This window comes from Nylanderia fulva, unplaced genomic scaffold (assembly GCF_048542155.1).
Source record: "Nylanderia fulva isolate GAGA-0341 unplaced genomic scaffold, ASM4854215v1 Scaffold98, whole genome shotgun sequence".
Taxonomy (NCBI): Eukaryota; Metazoa; Arthropoda; class Insecta; order Hymenoptera; family Formicidae; genus Nylanderia; species Nylanderia fulva.
This window is the reverse complement of record NW_028191112.1, coordinates 40,802-52,488: the sequence shown is the minus strand read 5'-3', so window position 1 is coordinate 52,488 and position 11,687 is coordinate 40,802. Positions and strand designations below refer to the sequence as shown.

At 30.8% G+C, this 11,687-nt stretch overlaps 1 protein-coding gene across 2 annotated transcripts in view; it reads left to right on the top strand.

Moving 5' to 3' along the window:
* The first annotated feature begins 3,489 nt into the window (after window positions 1-3,489).
* Window positions 3,490-11,687, top strand: part of LOC114939155 (juvenile hormone esterase-like) — a 39,723-nt gene continuing 31,525 nt past the window's right edge. Inside the window, exon 1 of one of the 2 annotated variants that reach the window (XM_085490136.1) lies at window positions 3,490-3,839. The gene's annotated coding sequence lies outside the window, so the exon portion shown is untranslated. The remainder of the gene's footprint in view (window positions 3,840-11,687) is intronic. The other variant, XM_085490137.1, reaches the window with a different exon arrangement.

Genomic DNA, 11,687 nt, shown 5'->3' with positions numbered 1-11,687 from the left:
CTGGTTATCTAAAAAAATGTATTTTGTATTACACGTGCAGGCAAAGTGGCACTTTGTATGCGTGTTTTCTGTGCGGAAAGCGGCCGATTTCCCACGCCGCCATCTAGCGGCGACGCGGTGAATGAATAAGCCGCATTCAAAGCCATTGCCTACGGCTGAGCCGCGTTCAAAGTCATTGTCCACGGCTGAAGCCGTAGGCAATGTATTGAATACGGTTATTCCCGCACCGTGCCGTCGCAAGATGGCGGCGTGCGATCGGCCACCTCGCGCACAGAAAACGCGCACAAAACCACTTTGCCTGCACTTGTAATACAAAATAGTATGTGTATCACGTGCGGATTGACAATTGTTCACTCGTGTGGGGTGGTCGTACTCGCCTTCGGCTCGTGCGTCCATCCCCCGCACTCGTGACCAATTGTCAACTTTCCGCACTTGATACACAATATACTATTATTCATTTTTATTAATTTAAATATCTGCTAGTTTCCCGGTAGTAATGGCTGATCTGGTGGCAACTTTCTATTGGCCGATGAAATTACGTTGCGCCTTGACTCACCTTTATTCTTCCACCATGCGCTATACTGATTGTATGTCTTAAGATTTAGATATATACTCTACCTATTATAACACAGACGGGATACTGTACACCACTCAAAATATACACCATGTCAACTCCGTATGCAACAAACGAAGCAACGCTGTAATTGCGCAACATGAAGCCGTGTTTATTTCGGAGTTCTGGCAATATGGAATACACCAGAAATACTGACCCCAAAAGTAACATAGATACTATATCGGCACTTATTTCCATAATTTCTTCGCCAGAAAATCTGGGTTCTTTATCAATTATCTCATTGATCTTGTCATAAGTTTTGGAACAGATGGTGACTTCGAACTCATTCCCGTCGACGGCAGTGAGACAATATGATGTCGATTCAACAAATATTTTATAATAAGTTAAATATATAGAACCGTTGGTAAAAATCTTATAATCGTACTGAGAATCTTTGGGACGCAGTTGATCTTCCTGGCACGAATCATAAATGGACAGCTCAAACAATTCGTTCACTCTCTTTTCGCTCTGCGTCGAATCGTTCGTGTATACTTTTGGAAAAATGTATTCAATTTCTTCAGGAATGCAGTTTTCATCAACCAAACGATTGCCAAGAAAACAGCAGAGCCGAATACAAGTATCATTATGACACATTTCGTTTGGGACGATGATAGTTTCATTAGTATCTTTGCTGGAATTTTTGAAAACTTCAAGTGACATAGAATCAATCTTTTCAGTTACATTTTCATGAACTTTCTGTGACATGAAATTCCTTTTATGATTGACATTTGTCGAATTCGTGTTAGATTTCATCGATTTTTGCTCATCATCTTTATTCTGCATTGAATGCTTGTTCAGTTTATGTTGAATTAAATCATTATCCTCGCGATTGTTATTCATATAAAATTTATGCTGCATTTTGTCATTTTGTGTATTATTCGTCAAATTTTTATGCAAATTATGTCGCAGTGTTATTATTTCGTCGTTATAATTTGTTGTAGAATCCGCATTTATCTCGTATCGTATCGTCAAATTCTCATCTCTGTTGGTAGAATTTTGCTGCGATTTCGATAACGAAATGACGAGGAGAAGCACGGAACACACAAATGCAAACATTTTTCCACTCATTATTTCACATAAGAATATACTTTCGAATAATTAGATAATCAAATTTAGTGTTCATAATTTTTCATATAAGTTTTATATTTGCAATAATTAAAAAATGTCACATTAAATTTATGCACACTTTTTCTTTTGTATTAATTGCAATAAAATATGTCAAATACAAAATATAATAAAATTAAATTATCTTATTTTGTTTTTCAGCAAAATGTCGATTTGATTTTAGCATTATTACTATTAATATTGATGATTGCACGTCTTGAATTTTAATTATCTCATTAGATAACATCAGTATTATTATATCACTGTATCTGGCTTTTTTTTGATAGAAGGATGTTCAAGATACATGTGCCTGCGCGGAAGAAAAAGTGACACTACCGAGGACGACGAGTCGTCAATAGCTTTACGAGAAACTATCCGTTTACTATACTATGTAGGAGTATATACATATAGCTTTTACATACTATATATAAAGAAGATAAAAAAAGATCATACAAACTTCTACTGACGATAGATTGAGCCACAAGCTGATGTTAGAGCATTTGTTGCGGCTAAACGTACGAAAATATATGTATATATATATATATATATATATATATATATATTTATGTATTCAGGGTGTTATGAAAATACCGGTACAGCAGAATAACTCGAAAAAGATGAGTCTTAGAAAAAATGTTAAGTACTGGGTTTCTATGATTTTTTCTTGTCTATCTGAACGTCAGATAGCCAGGAAAAAATCAGAAAAACCCAGTTCTTAACATTGTTTCTAAGACTCATATTTTTCGAGTTATTCTGCAGTACCGGTACTTTTATAACACCCTGTATATGCGTATATAATTCTGTATACATACAGCTATGCGTAGTCGTGCACGACATCAAAAGAATTAACACGTCTTTAGGACACACAGCCACGTGCGCGGAAACCGGCGAAGTCGTAATCTAATATCAATTTTATTACTCACTATCAAACTTTGAGACCGAAAGGAAGCAACATAATTGAAGGATTTTTATCTTAGGGCGAGGTTGCGTGGAGGAAAATCACGAAAAAAAAACTCTTGTTTCAGTGAACAAACAAATATATGTATTCAGCTAACAGTGTACAGCGTTTCTGCGCTATCTTCTCGATTTTACCAACACTTCCGCTGAGACTATCTTTTCTTTCCGAAACGTTCGCCAGGACCATTGCCACGAGACTGATTCGCACGTACGATCGCCGCTTCCGCGTTGCCGGATAACGCGCGCGCTCTCGGTCCTCGAAAATCGCGAGCGCTTTCTCCTATCTGATCGGGCGCTTCGCGCCAAGTTCGAATCGGGATTATTTCGTTTCCAACAATAATATCTCTGTTTCACGCCGACCTTATCTCCGAGCCGCCTGATACTCACAATCAGATCAAAAGGCGCGAGCCGATTGATGGAATATGAGTTAAACGGAAAACGCCAATCGGGGAACAGAGCGGAGGGATTATGAGACCATCTCTCAAAACAAAACATTACTGTTCTCTCTCGACTTCGGGTGATCATGCACGTGTCCGCATAATTTCTATCGCGACTCAGAGACATTGTCTTCCAGGCGTTGTCGTGATAGTGTGTCCGAGCGTACATATCGCTATTCAGAGATTCCTAAGCGTTGACGTGAATATATATACAGTAACAACTGACTAATCTGTAATAAGCGAACAAATAAATACGCATTAAATAGTGGCAATACACCGCGGCTCAGGGGCGGTGGTCCCCAGGCGATGCTTTGCGTGATGCGTCTCCTATTTCATAATGTTTGGAGTTTGACAAGTAAAAGTTATCGCATATCGATCAATCTTATATTTCGGCATAAGTTTTCGATCATTGTATTTATATATCACGCCTTTGTATAGCCAATTATTTCAGCGTGACAAATATATTATTTTCGAGTCTCGTATTGTTACGATGCCGCGACCGTGACATTCCTTGTTGTTTTTCGCTGCCGATCAGCTGGCGATCAGCTACCGATCAGCTGATTCGCACTCAAATAAACATACCTTGCTCCCCGTTTTTCACCCTTACGACGGGGAATTCTTGTCTCTCGACACCTCGTCAACGGCAGTTGAGCTGAGCTCTCTGATCAAGCAAGGTTGTCGCGCGAAGGCTATATGTCTCGGATTCAGTTTTTGTCTCCATCTCAATTGTGTGTTTCTCAAATAAACTCTTAAAAGATCAAATCAGTTTGTCATCTTTCTTAAGCAGTGATATTTTATCTTTCCTCTATCCTATCGTTCGGTTAATTTTGATGTCTCCAGTAAAAACGTGGATTTTCATACAGTTCATGTGCGAATCCCGGGATCTTTGAAAACCTCTAACTATCTCGCGTAAACACATAACGTCCCACTTTTCTCGGTGTTCTTTATATTTATCATCCCATGTGAGACGGAAAATAAATAAATTTAAAATATTTATAAACTGAAAGACAGCGTAGATACTAACGCTAATTGACGCTAAAAATTCTCTACAAAACAGCGTTGGTTTCATATTAATATTTATTTAATCGTAAAACGTTTCAGTCCTGATTGGGCCCTCCTCAGTTACAATTTTACTATACAAACAGAGAAAATTTTTTAACATATATTGAGTTTTTGAATTCAATTTAAATAATATATATAATATCAAAAATCAATTGGAACTCACATTATGTCATATGTAAAATATAAAATCCATAAAGACCTTCACATTAGTTTATTTGATTGCTCAGAATGTTATAAAAATAAAACTGTGTTCATTAAATATATTATTGACTATGTTAATTGACTATGGAAAAAACAATGTGTTTCTTTAGTAATCAAAAATTAACACGTTTAAAACAATTTAGTCCAATTATACATCAATATGTTGATAACTTACTTTAGATGTTGTACACTTATACATACATATATATATATATATATATATTATATCGGACAGATACAGAGCATACAAGATATATATATATATATATATATATATATACAATATATATATATATATATCTTGTATGCTCTGTATCTGTCGTGTCTCGTTTGGTATTGAGTGGGAAAGAAATTTTTATCTTGTATATATATATATATATATATATATATATATATATATCTGTGTGGATGAGTGTGGGTAAAGATGTGGAAAGGAAATTGTTGTATATTATTCTCCCTCTAATTTTTGTATGATAGACATATAACAATCTGGTAGTTTTTCTGTGTCTGTTTGTTTATTGATCCTTCTGTGTTCTTTTTTAATGTGAATCATCAGATGTCAACCTCATACCGTAGGAAGGCTCTTCATTTAAGATCTTAACGTTTTCCCAATCAAAATAATGATTAAAATCATTCATGTGTTTGCTAATTATTGACTGTTGATTGTAATTCTTTCGATGTTCTTTAATTTTGGTTGTTAGTTGACGTTTGGTTTGTCCTACGTATGTAACTTCGCATTAATTACAATTGATTTTATATACAACATTGCTGTGTGCAAATTTATTAAGTTTATCTTTGTGTACTTTAATGTATTTATTCAATTTGTTGATTGAATAAAATGCTGTTTGAAAGTTGAATTTCTTACTGCATTGTTTAATTTGTTATGCATGTGACTCTGAGTATGGAGTAACAAAAAATGATGTATTCTTGTTTCTTTTTTTATATTTGTGAATGGAAGATGAGATCAGTTTGTCAAATAATGATTTTAGTCTAATGTTAATGTTCTTAAAAATGAAATCTATTGAATAGGAATTCTCCATTAGGACATGGATAATTTTAGTAATGTTTTTTTGATGGTAGATTGGGTGTGAGAGAAAAAAGATCTTATCAATTAATCCATATATTGTGGATTTCTTTTGTGAGTGAGAGTGGTTGGAATAATAATTAAAAAATCTTCCAGAATAAGTAGGTTTCGTGAACCAATTATAAGTAAATTTGCTGTTCTTAATTAAAAGAGTGACATCTAAAAAGTTAATGCTGTCACCATCTACTTTAATTGTAAATTGTATCCTGTTATGTATAGAATTGAAAATCCTTAGAATTTCATCAAAATTGTCAGATGGTGCAGCCAATACAATATCGTCCACATATCTATGATAAAATAATAGTGGAGATGGAAGAATTTGCAAAGCCTTTTGTTATAGATCTCGCATGGTAATATCTGCGATGATAGAAGATAGAGGGGAGCCCATGGGGATCCCAAAGGTCTGTTTGTAATTGACCTGGTTGAAATTAAAATACGTGGAATTTAATATAAAATTGATAGTATTGATGAATTCGTCTTTCGGTATGTTAGTATTTTCTTCAATGTGGAGCCAACGGTTATTAATGCTGTTTATTGCTAAATTAATAGAAATGTTAGTAAATAATGACTTAACATTCAATGAGATGAGTTTGTATTGATCTGTGATTGAGATGTTTTTAAGTTGGTGTACCAAATGGAAGCTATTGAGAATGGAATTTTCGGAATCTGGAATGCATTTCGAAATGATTTTCATTAAGTTGATAAATATTGCGTTCAATATGTTTGATTAAAGAAATTATGTATTTACTTCTATTGTTAGGGATTGGTAAACTAAATTTTTCACCTAATTTTAATAATAATTGTACTTTTTCTGGTATGTTAGTACAACTAAAAAAGACATCACAGATGTAAAAAAAGTGCTAAGTTATATCTTTCGCAAGCAACAATAATTCTTTACAAAAAGTCGTATCAAATATATTATCTCCTAAAAAATTATGTTTATAGCCAAAATAATTCTTTGCAAAAATTAATCATCATCAAAAATATTTTCTCAAAAATTATATTTATAAATTATATTTTATATTTGTTAATAATACTAGAAAAAAATTAAAATATTAGCATCACAAAGTAGTGAAATCAAAAAATTGCGTTAAATAATTATATTAATAATACGAGAAAAAAAGGTTAAAATATTAGCATCAAAAAGTAGTGAAATCAAAAAGTTGCACTAAGTAAATGACAACATAATATATAATATTTAGATGAATTTCTTATAATGATACAAATGTATAATTATTGCTTTATTTTAAAACGTTTATAATATATATATAATAACAAAATAAATTCACTAAAATATATATATTTATTTATTTCTCTTAAAATTTAAATAACACACATGAATAGTTATGTAATTAATTTAAAGTAGAATGTATATATATTGTAAAGTCATTATATATTTTTATAAAATATTTAGATAAATATATATAGGTATATATAATAAAATAAATTATTTATCTATAAATAATTATTTAATTCAAATATATTTAAACGTATATTCAAAAAAAATAATATAAGGTACAAAAAATTAAATTTAGAAAATTAAAAAATTTAAAGTTAAATAAAAATTTTTAATTTAAATTGAAAAATAAAAGTAAAAGAAATGTAATGTACAAAAAATACTTAGCGCTGTTTTTGTATTGTTATTTTAACACATTAGTAAATAAAATAAAATATAAATCAAAGTATAGACTAATTTTTTTACTGCAATACGCTTCAACAGAAATCTATAAACATATTACATGGCTCGATATTCAAATGACATGTGGCTAGCTGAACATATCGATATACACATATGAAATATATGTATATAATGTAACATGTAATAATTGTCATATTAAACAGATTCAACAATTGGGCAACATTGGATTTTTTGTTAAATAATAACGCTAATGTATTAAATCTGTAATATAATAATTAAACATGTTCGATTACTATATTTAGTTGTTGGTTCACTGGGATTTGATTGTGTCATTTTCAATCATAAAACTAAGTGAAAACTATAAAAATCAATTTAGTATACATTAATTAATATATGCTAGAGACGTATATGTATACGTCTTTAGCATATATATTAATACATATACGTCTTTAGCATATATTAATTAATGTATATGGAGCATTTCATATCAAGTAGGCTACTTTTATATATAAAAAAATTTTTTGAATTTTTATTTTATTGTTACAGCACATGATATACATACAGAGTCCTTTATAAAAATTTATCACGAGTAAGTTCAATTAATCACTTATTTCGAGAACTTAAATTACTGTATATCAATATATCACTTATTTTGAGTACCTACTTAAATTACTGTATATCAGTATCATTTAATATACTGATAGGCAGTAATTTAAGTACTCGAAATAAGTGATTAATTGGACTTACTAGTGATAAATTTCCATAAGGGGTGTATCACAAGTCACGTTGCATCTTTGAAGAATGAATTGGTGAAGTTAAAATAAGTCAAATATAAAGAATAACAAAATTACGTTTTAGCCTTCATTAAAGTTTAAAGAGTTTCTAATTAAATATTCGACAAATTTCTATAAATTATTTTTACTTGAATTAGAAATTTGTAATTGTTGAGATTACAATAAAAATATAACTAACAAATATATAGTAAGAGTAGTATTACAAAAAGTATTCAAGTAATTTGTCATTTTTTGTGACAGAAGTTATGGTCTGCAAAAAATGCTTCAAAGTGTTTAATTAATCAATCAAAATATAAATAAGTAAAAATTTCTTTATCCTAATACAATGTTTCAAAGCATCTGCAATGTCTCGCTGATCGCAATTAGAATTTTAAGATAGATGTTTAAAGCGCATTATTTTCATTATAAATTTTTTTATAAAGAAGGTTCAAATGTAATTTTATGATTCTTTAATTTCGACTTATTTTGATTTCATCAATTCATTCTCCAAAAATAGAATGCGACTTCTAATATATCCTGTATATACACATTTTGTTACTGATCATCATTTTTAAGAACGTTTCGTAATCAAAAAGCTACAATACAAAAACAGCGCTAAGTATTTTTTGTACATTACATTTTTTTACTTTTATTTTTTAATTTAAATTAAAAATTTTTATTTAACTTAACCAACAACTAAATATAGTAATCGAACATGTTTAATTATTATATTACAGATTTAATACATAAGCGTTATTATTTAACAAAAAATCCAATGTTGCCCAATTGTTGAATCTGTTTAATATGATAATTTTAACATGTTACATTATGGTATATACATATATTTCATATGTGTATATCGATATGTTCAGCTAGCCACATGTCATTCGAATATCGAGCCATGTAATATGTTTATAGATTTCCGTTGAAGCGTATTGCAGTAAAAAAATTAGTCTATACTTTGATTTATATTTTATTTTATTTACTAATGTGTTAAAATAAGTATTTTTTGTACATTACATTTCTTTTACTTTTATTTTTCAATTTAAATTAAAAATTTTTATTTAACTTTAAATTTTTAAATTTTTTAAATTTAATTTTTTGTGCCTTATATTATTTTTTTTGAGTATACGTTTAAATATATTTGAATTAAATAATTATTTATAGATAAATAATTTATTTTATTATATATACCTATTTATCTAAATATTTTATAAAAATATATAACTTTACAATGTATATACATTCCAGTTTAAATTAATTACATAACTATTCATGTTATTTAAATTTAAAGAGAAATAAATAAATATATATATTTTAGTAAATTTATTTTGTTATTATATATATATTATAAACGTTTTAATAAAGCAATAATTATACATTTGTATTATTATAGGAAATTTATCTAAATATACATGTATTATGTTATCATTTACTTAGTGCAACTTTTTGTTTTTACTACTTTTTGATGCTAATATTTTAACCTTTTTTCTCGTATTATTAATATAATTATTTAACGCAATTTTTTGATTTCACTACTTTTTGATGCTAATATTTTAATTTTTTTCTAGTATTATTAACAAAAATAAAATATAATTTATAAATATAATTTTTGAGAAAATATTTTTAATGATGATTAATTTTTGCAAAGAATTATTTTGGCTATAAACATAATTTTTGAGAAGATAATATATTTGATACGACTTTTTGTAAAGAATTATTGTTGCTTGCGAAAGATATAACTTAGCACTTTTTTTATATCTGTGATGTCTTTTTTAGTAGAATTTCACATATTTTTGCAAAGTTCATTAAAAGATTTATTAAAAAATATGTATATGTAAACATATATCTATGCTTACGTGCGCACATGCTTGTGTACTTACGTACTTACATATGTATGTGCGTGTAGCTTTTATAGTGACTTTCAATATATTTTATACTACAGTTACTTTAGATAAAAATTGAGCGATACCTCAGAGAAAATGTTAACAAATTGAAATTTGGTAAAGACTTTCGTTTTTGCATGAAATTAAAGAAAAAAGTTTATCATTGTACAGTGGCCGCTAAAAAATAAAATTAAACATTAAATTTAGTACCCAAATTCTGTTATTTGTATGAAGTATTCTATTTTCTTTTTTTGTATAAGCTAAACTTTTTACTTAAAAAATTTACAAGTTGTTTGTTGCGGTGTATTTACAGAGCATGGTGAAGCGTGCCAACAGACGTTATGTGGATTAAAGTATTGCATGCTCGCACAAAAATGTCATAACTTTTGAATAAATTATCGAACAGAAATGAAAAAAAGAACAGTTAAAAATCTGGGGATTTCAGCTTTTTAATGTAATTTGTTTTGTTATTTTATGATAATTTTTCTGAATATTCTAAGACTATCTGTTACTAATCTAATGAGAGAAGACAAACATTAGAACATGTAACATTTTGTTTAAACTATCGTAATTTTTTAAAGTATTAGCACAGAATAACAAAAGGTTACATTAAAAAGTTGAAATCTCTGGCTTCTCAATGACTCTTCATTCATTTTTGTACAATAATTCGTTCAAAAGTTATGACATTTTTGTGCGCGCGTGTAACGCTTCAATCCACATAACGTCTGTCAGCACGCTCCGTGAATACACCATGCAGCGTACGTCTTGCAAAATTATTTACATAAAAAGTATTATTTGTATGAAAGACTTATAGATAACATTTTTTATGCAAAATTATCCATTCTTTAATTTTGTACTTTTGTATTTTTTGTTTTTTCTGTAAAATTGATACTCAACTAGATATTTGCAAAAAACAAAATTTAAGTCCTAATTGTTTACTTTTTCTTCTTAACGGCCACTATATAATGGTAATTTTTTCCTCTCCAATCTTATGCAAAAACGAAGGTTTGCCAAAATTTCAGCTTTTTAACAATTATCCGACGTCAAACCCTAAAGTGACTGTAATATTATTAAATATAAGAGAGAAAGACAGAAGTGAGGGAGAGAGAGAGGGAGAGGGAGAGAGAGAGGGAGGGAGAAAAAAAGAGAGAGAGAAAGAGGGAGAGAGACAGAGAGAGGGAGAGCAAGAGAGAGCAAGTAAAGACAAGGGAGAGAGCAAAAGAGAACGAGAAAAAGCGAGATAGGACGAGAAAGAGAGCAAAGAAAGTCAAGAGAGAACGAGAGAAATCGAGAGAGACCGAGAGAGAGAGCAAGAAAAAACGAGGAAAGGCGAGAAAGAAAGAAAAGAGGAAGAGAGAGCGAGAGAGAGAGAGAGAGAGAGAGCGTAAGAGAGTGTGAGAGAACGAGAGAAGGCGAGAGACAGCGAGAAAAAGCGAGAAAGAGCAAGAAAGACCGAGAAAGAGTGAGAGAGGACGAGAGAAGACGAGAGAGAGCATAAGAAAGCCAGAGAACGCGAGAGAGAGCGAGAGAGAACGAGAGAAGACGAGAGAGAGCGTAAGAGAGCGAGAGAAAGCGAGAGAGAACGAAAGAGAGCGAGAGAGAGCGAGAGAGAGTGAGAGAGCGAGAGAGGGCGAGAGAGGGCGAGAGAGGGCGAGAGAAAGCGAGAAAGAGCGGGAGAGAGCGAGAGAGAGCAAGAGAGAGCGGAAGAGAGCGAGAGAGAGCGAGAGAAAGCGAGAGAGAGCAAGGAGAGCGGGAGAGAGCGAGAGAGAGCGAGAGAAAGCGAGAGAGAGCAAGGAGAGCGGGAGAGAGCGAAAGAGAGCGAAAGAGCGAGAAACAGCGAGAGAGAAAGGGTAAGATTAAGGGGGGAGAGGGAGCGAGAGAGAGCGCGAAAGGACGAGAAAGAGCGAGAGAGAGCGAGAATTTATTTTTTG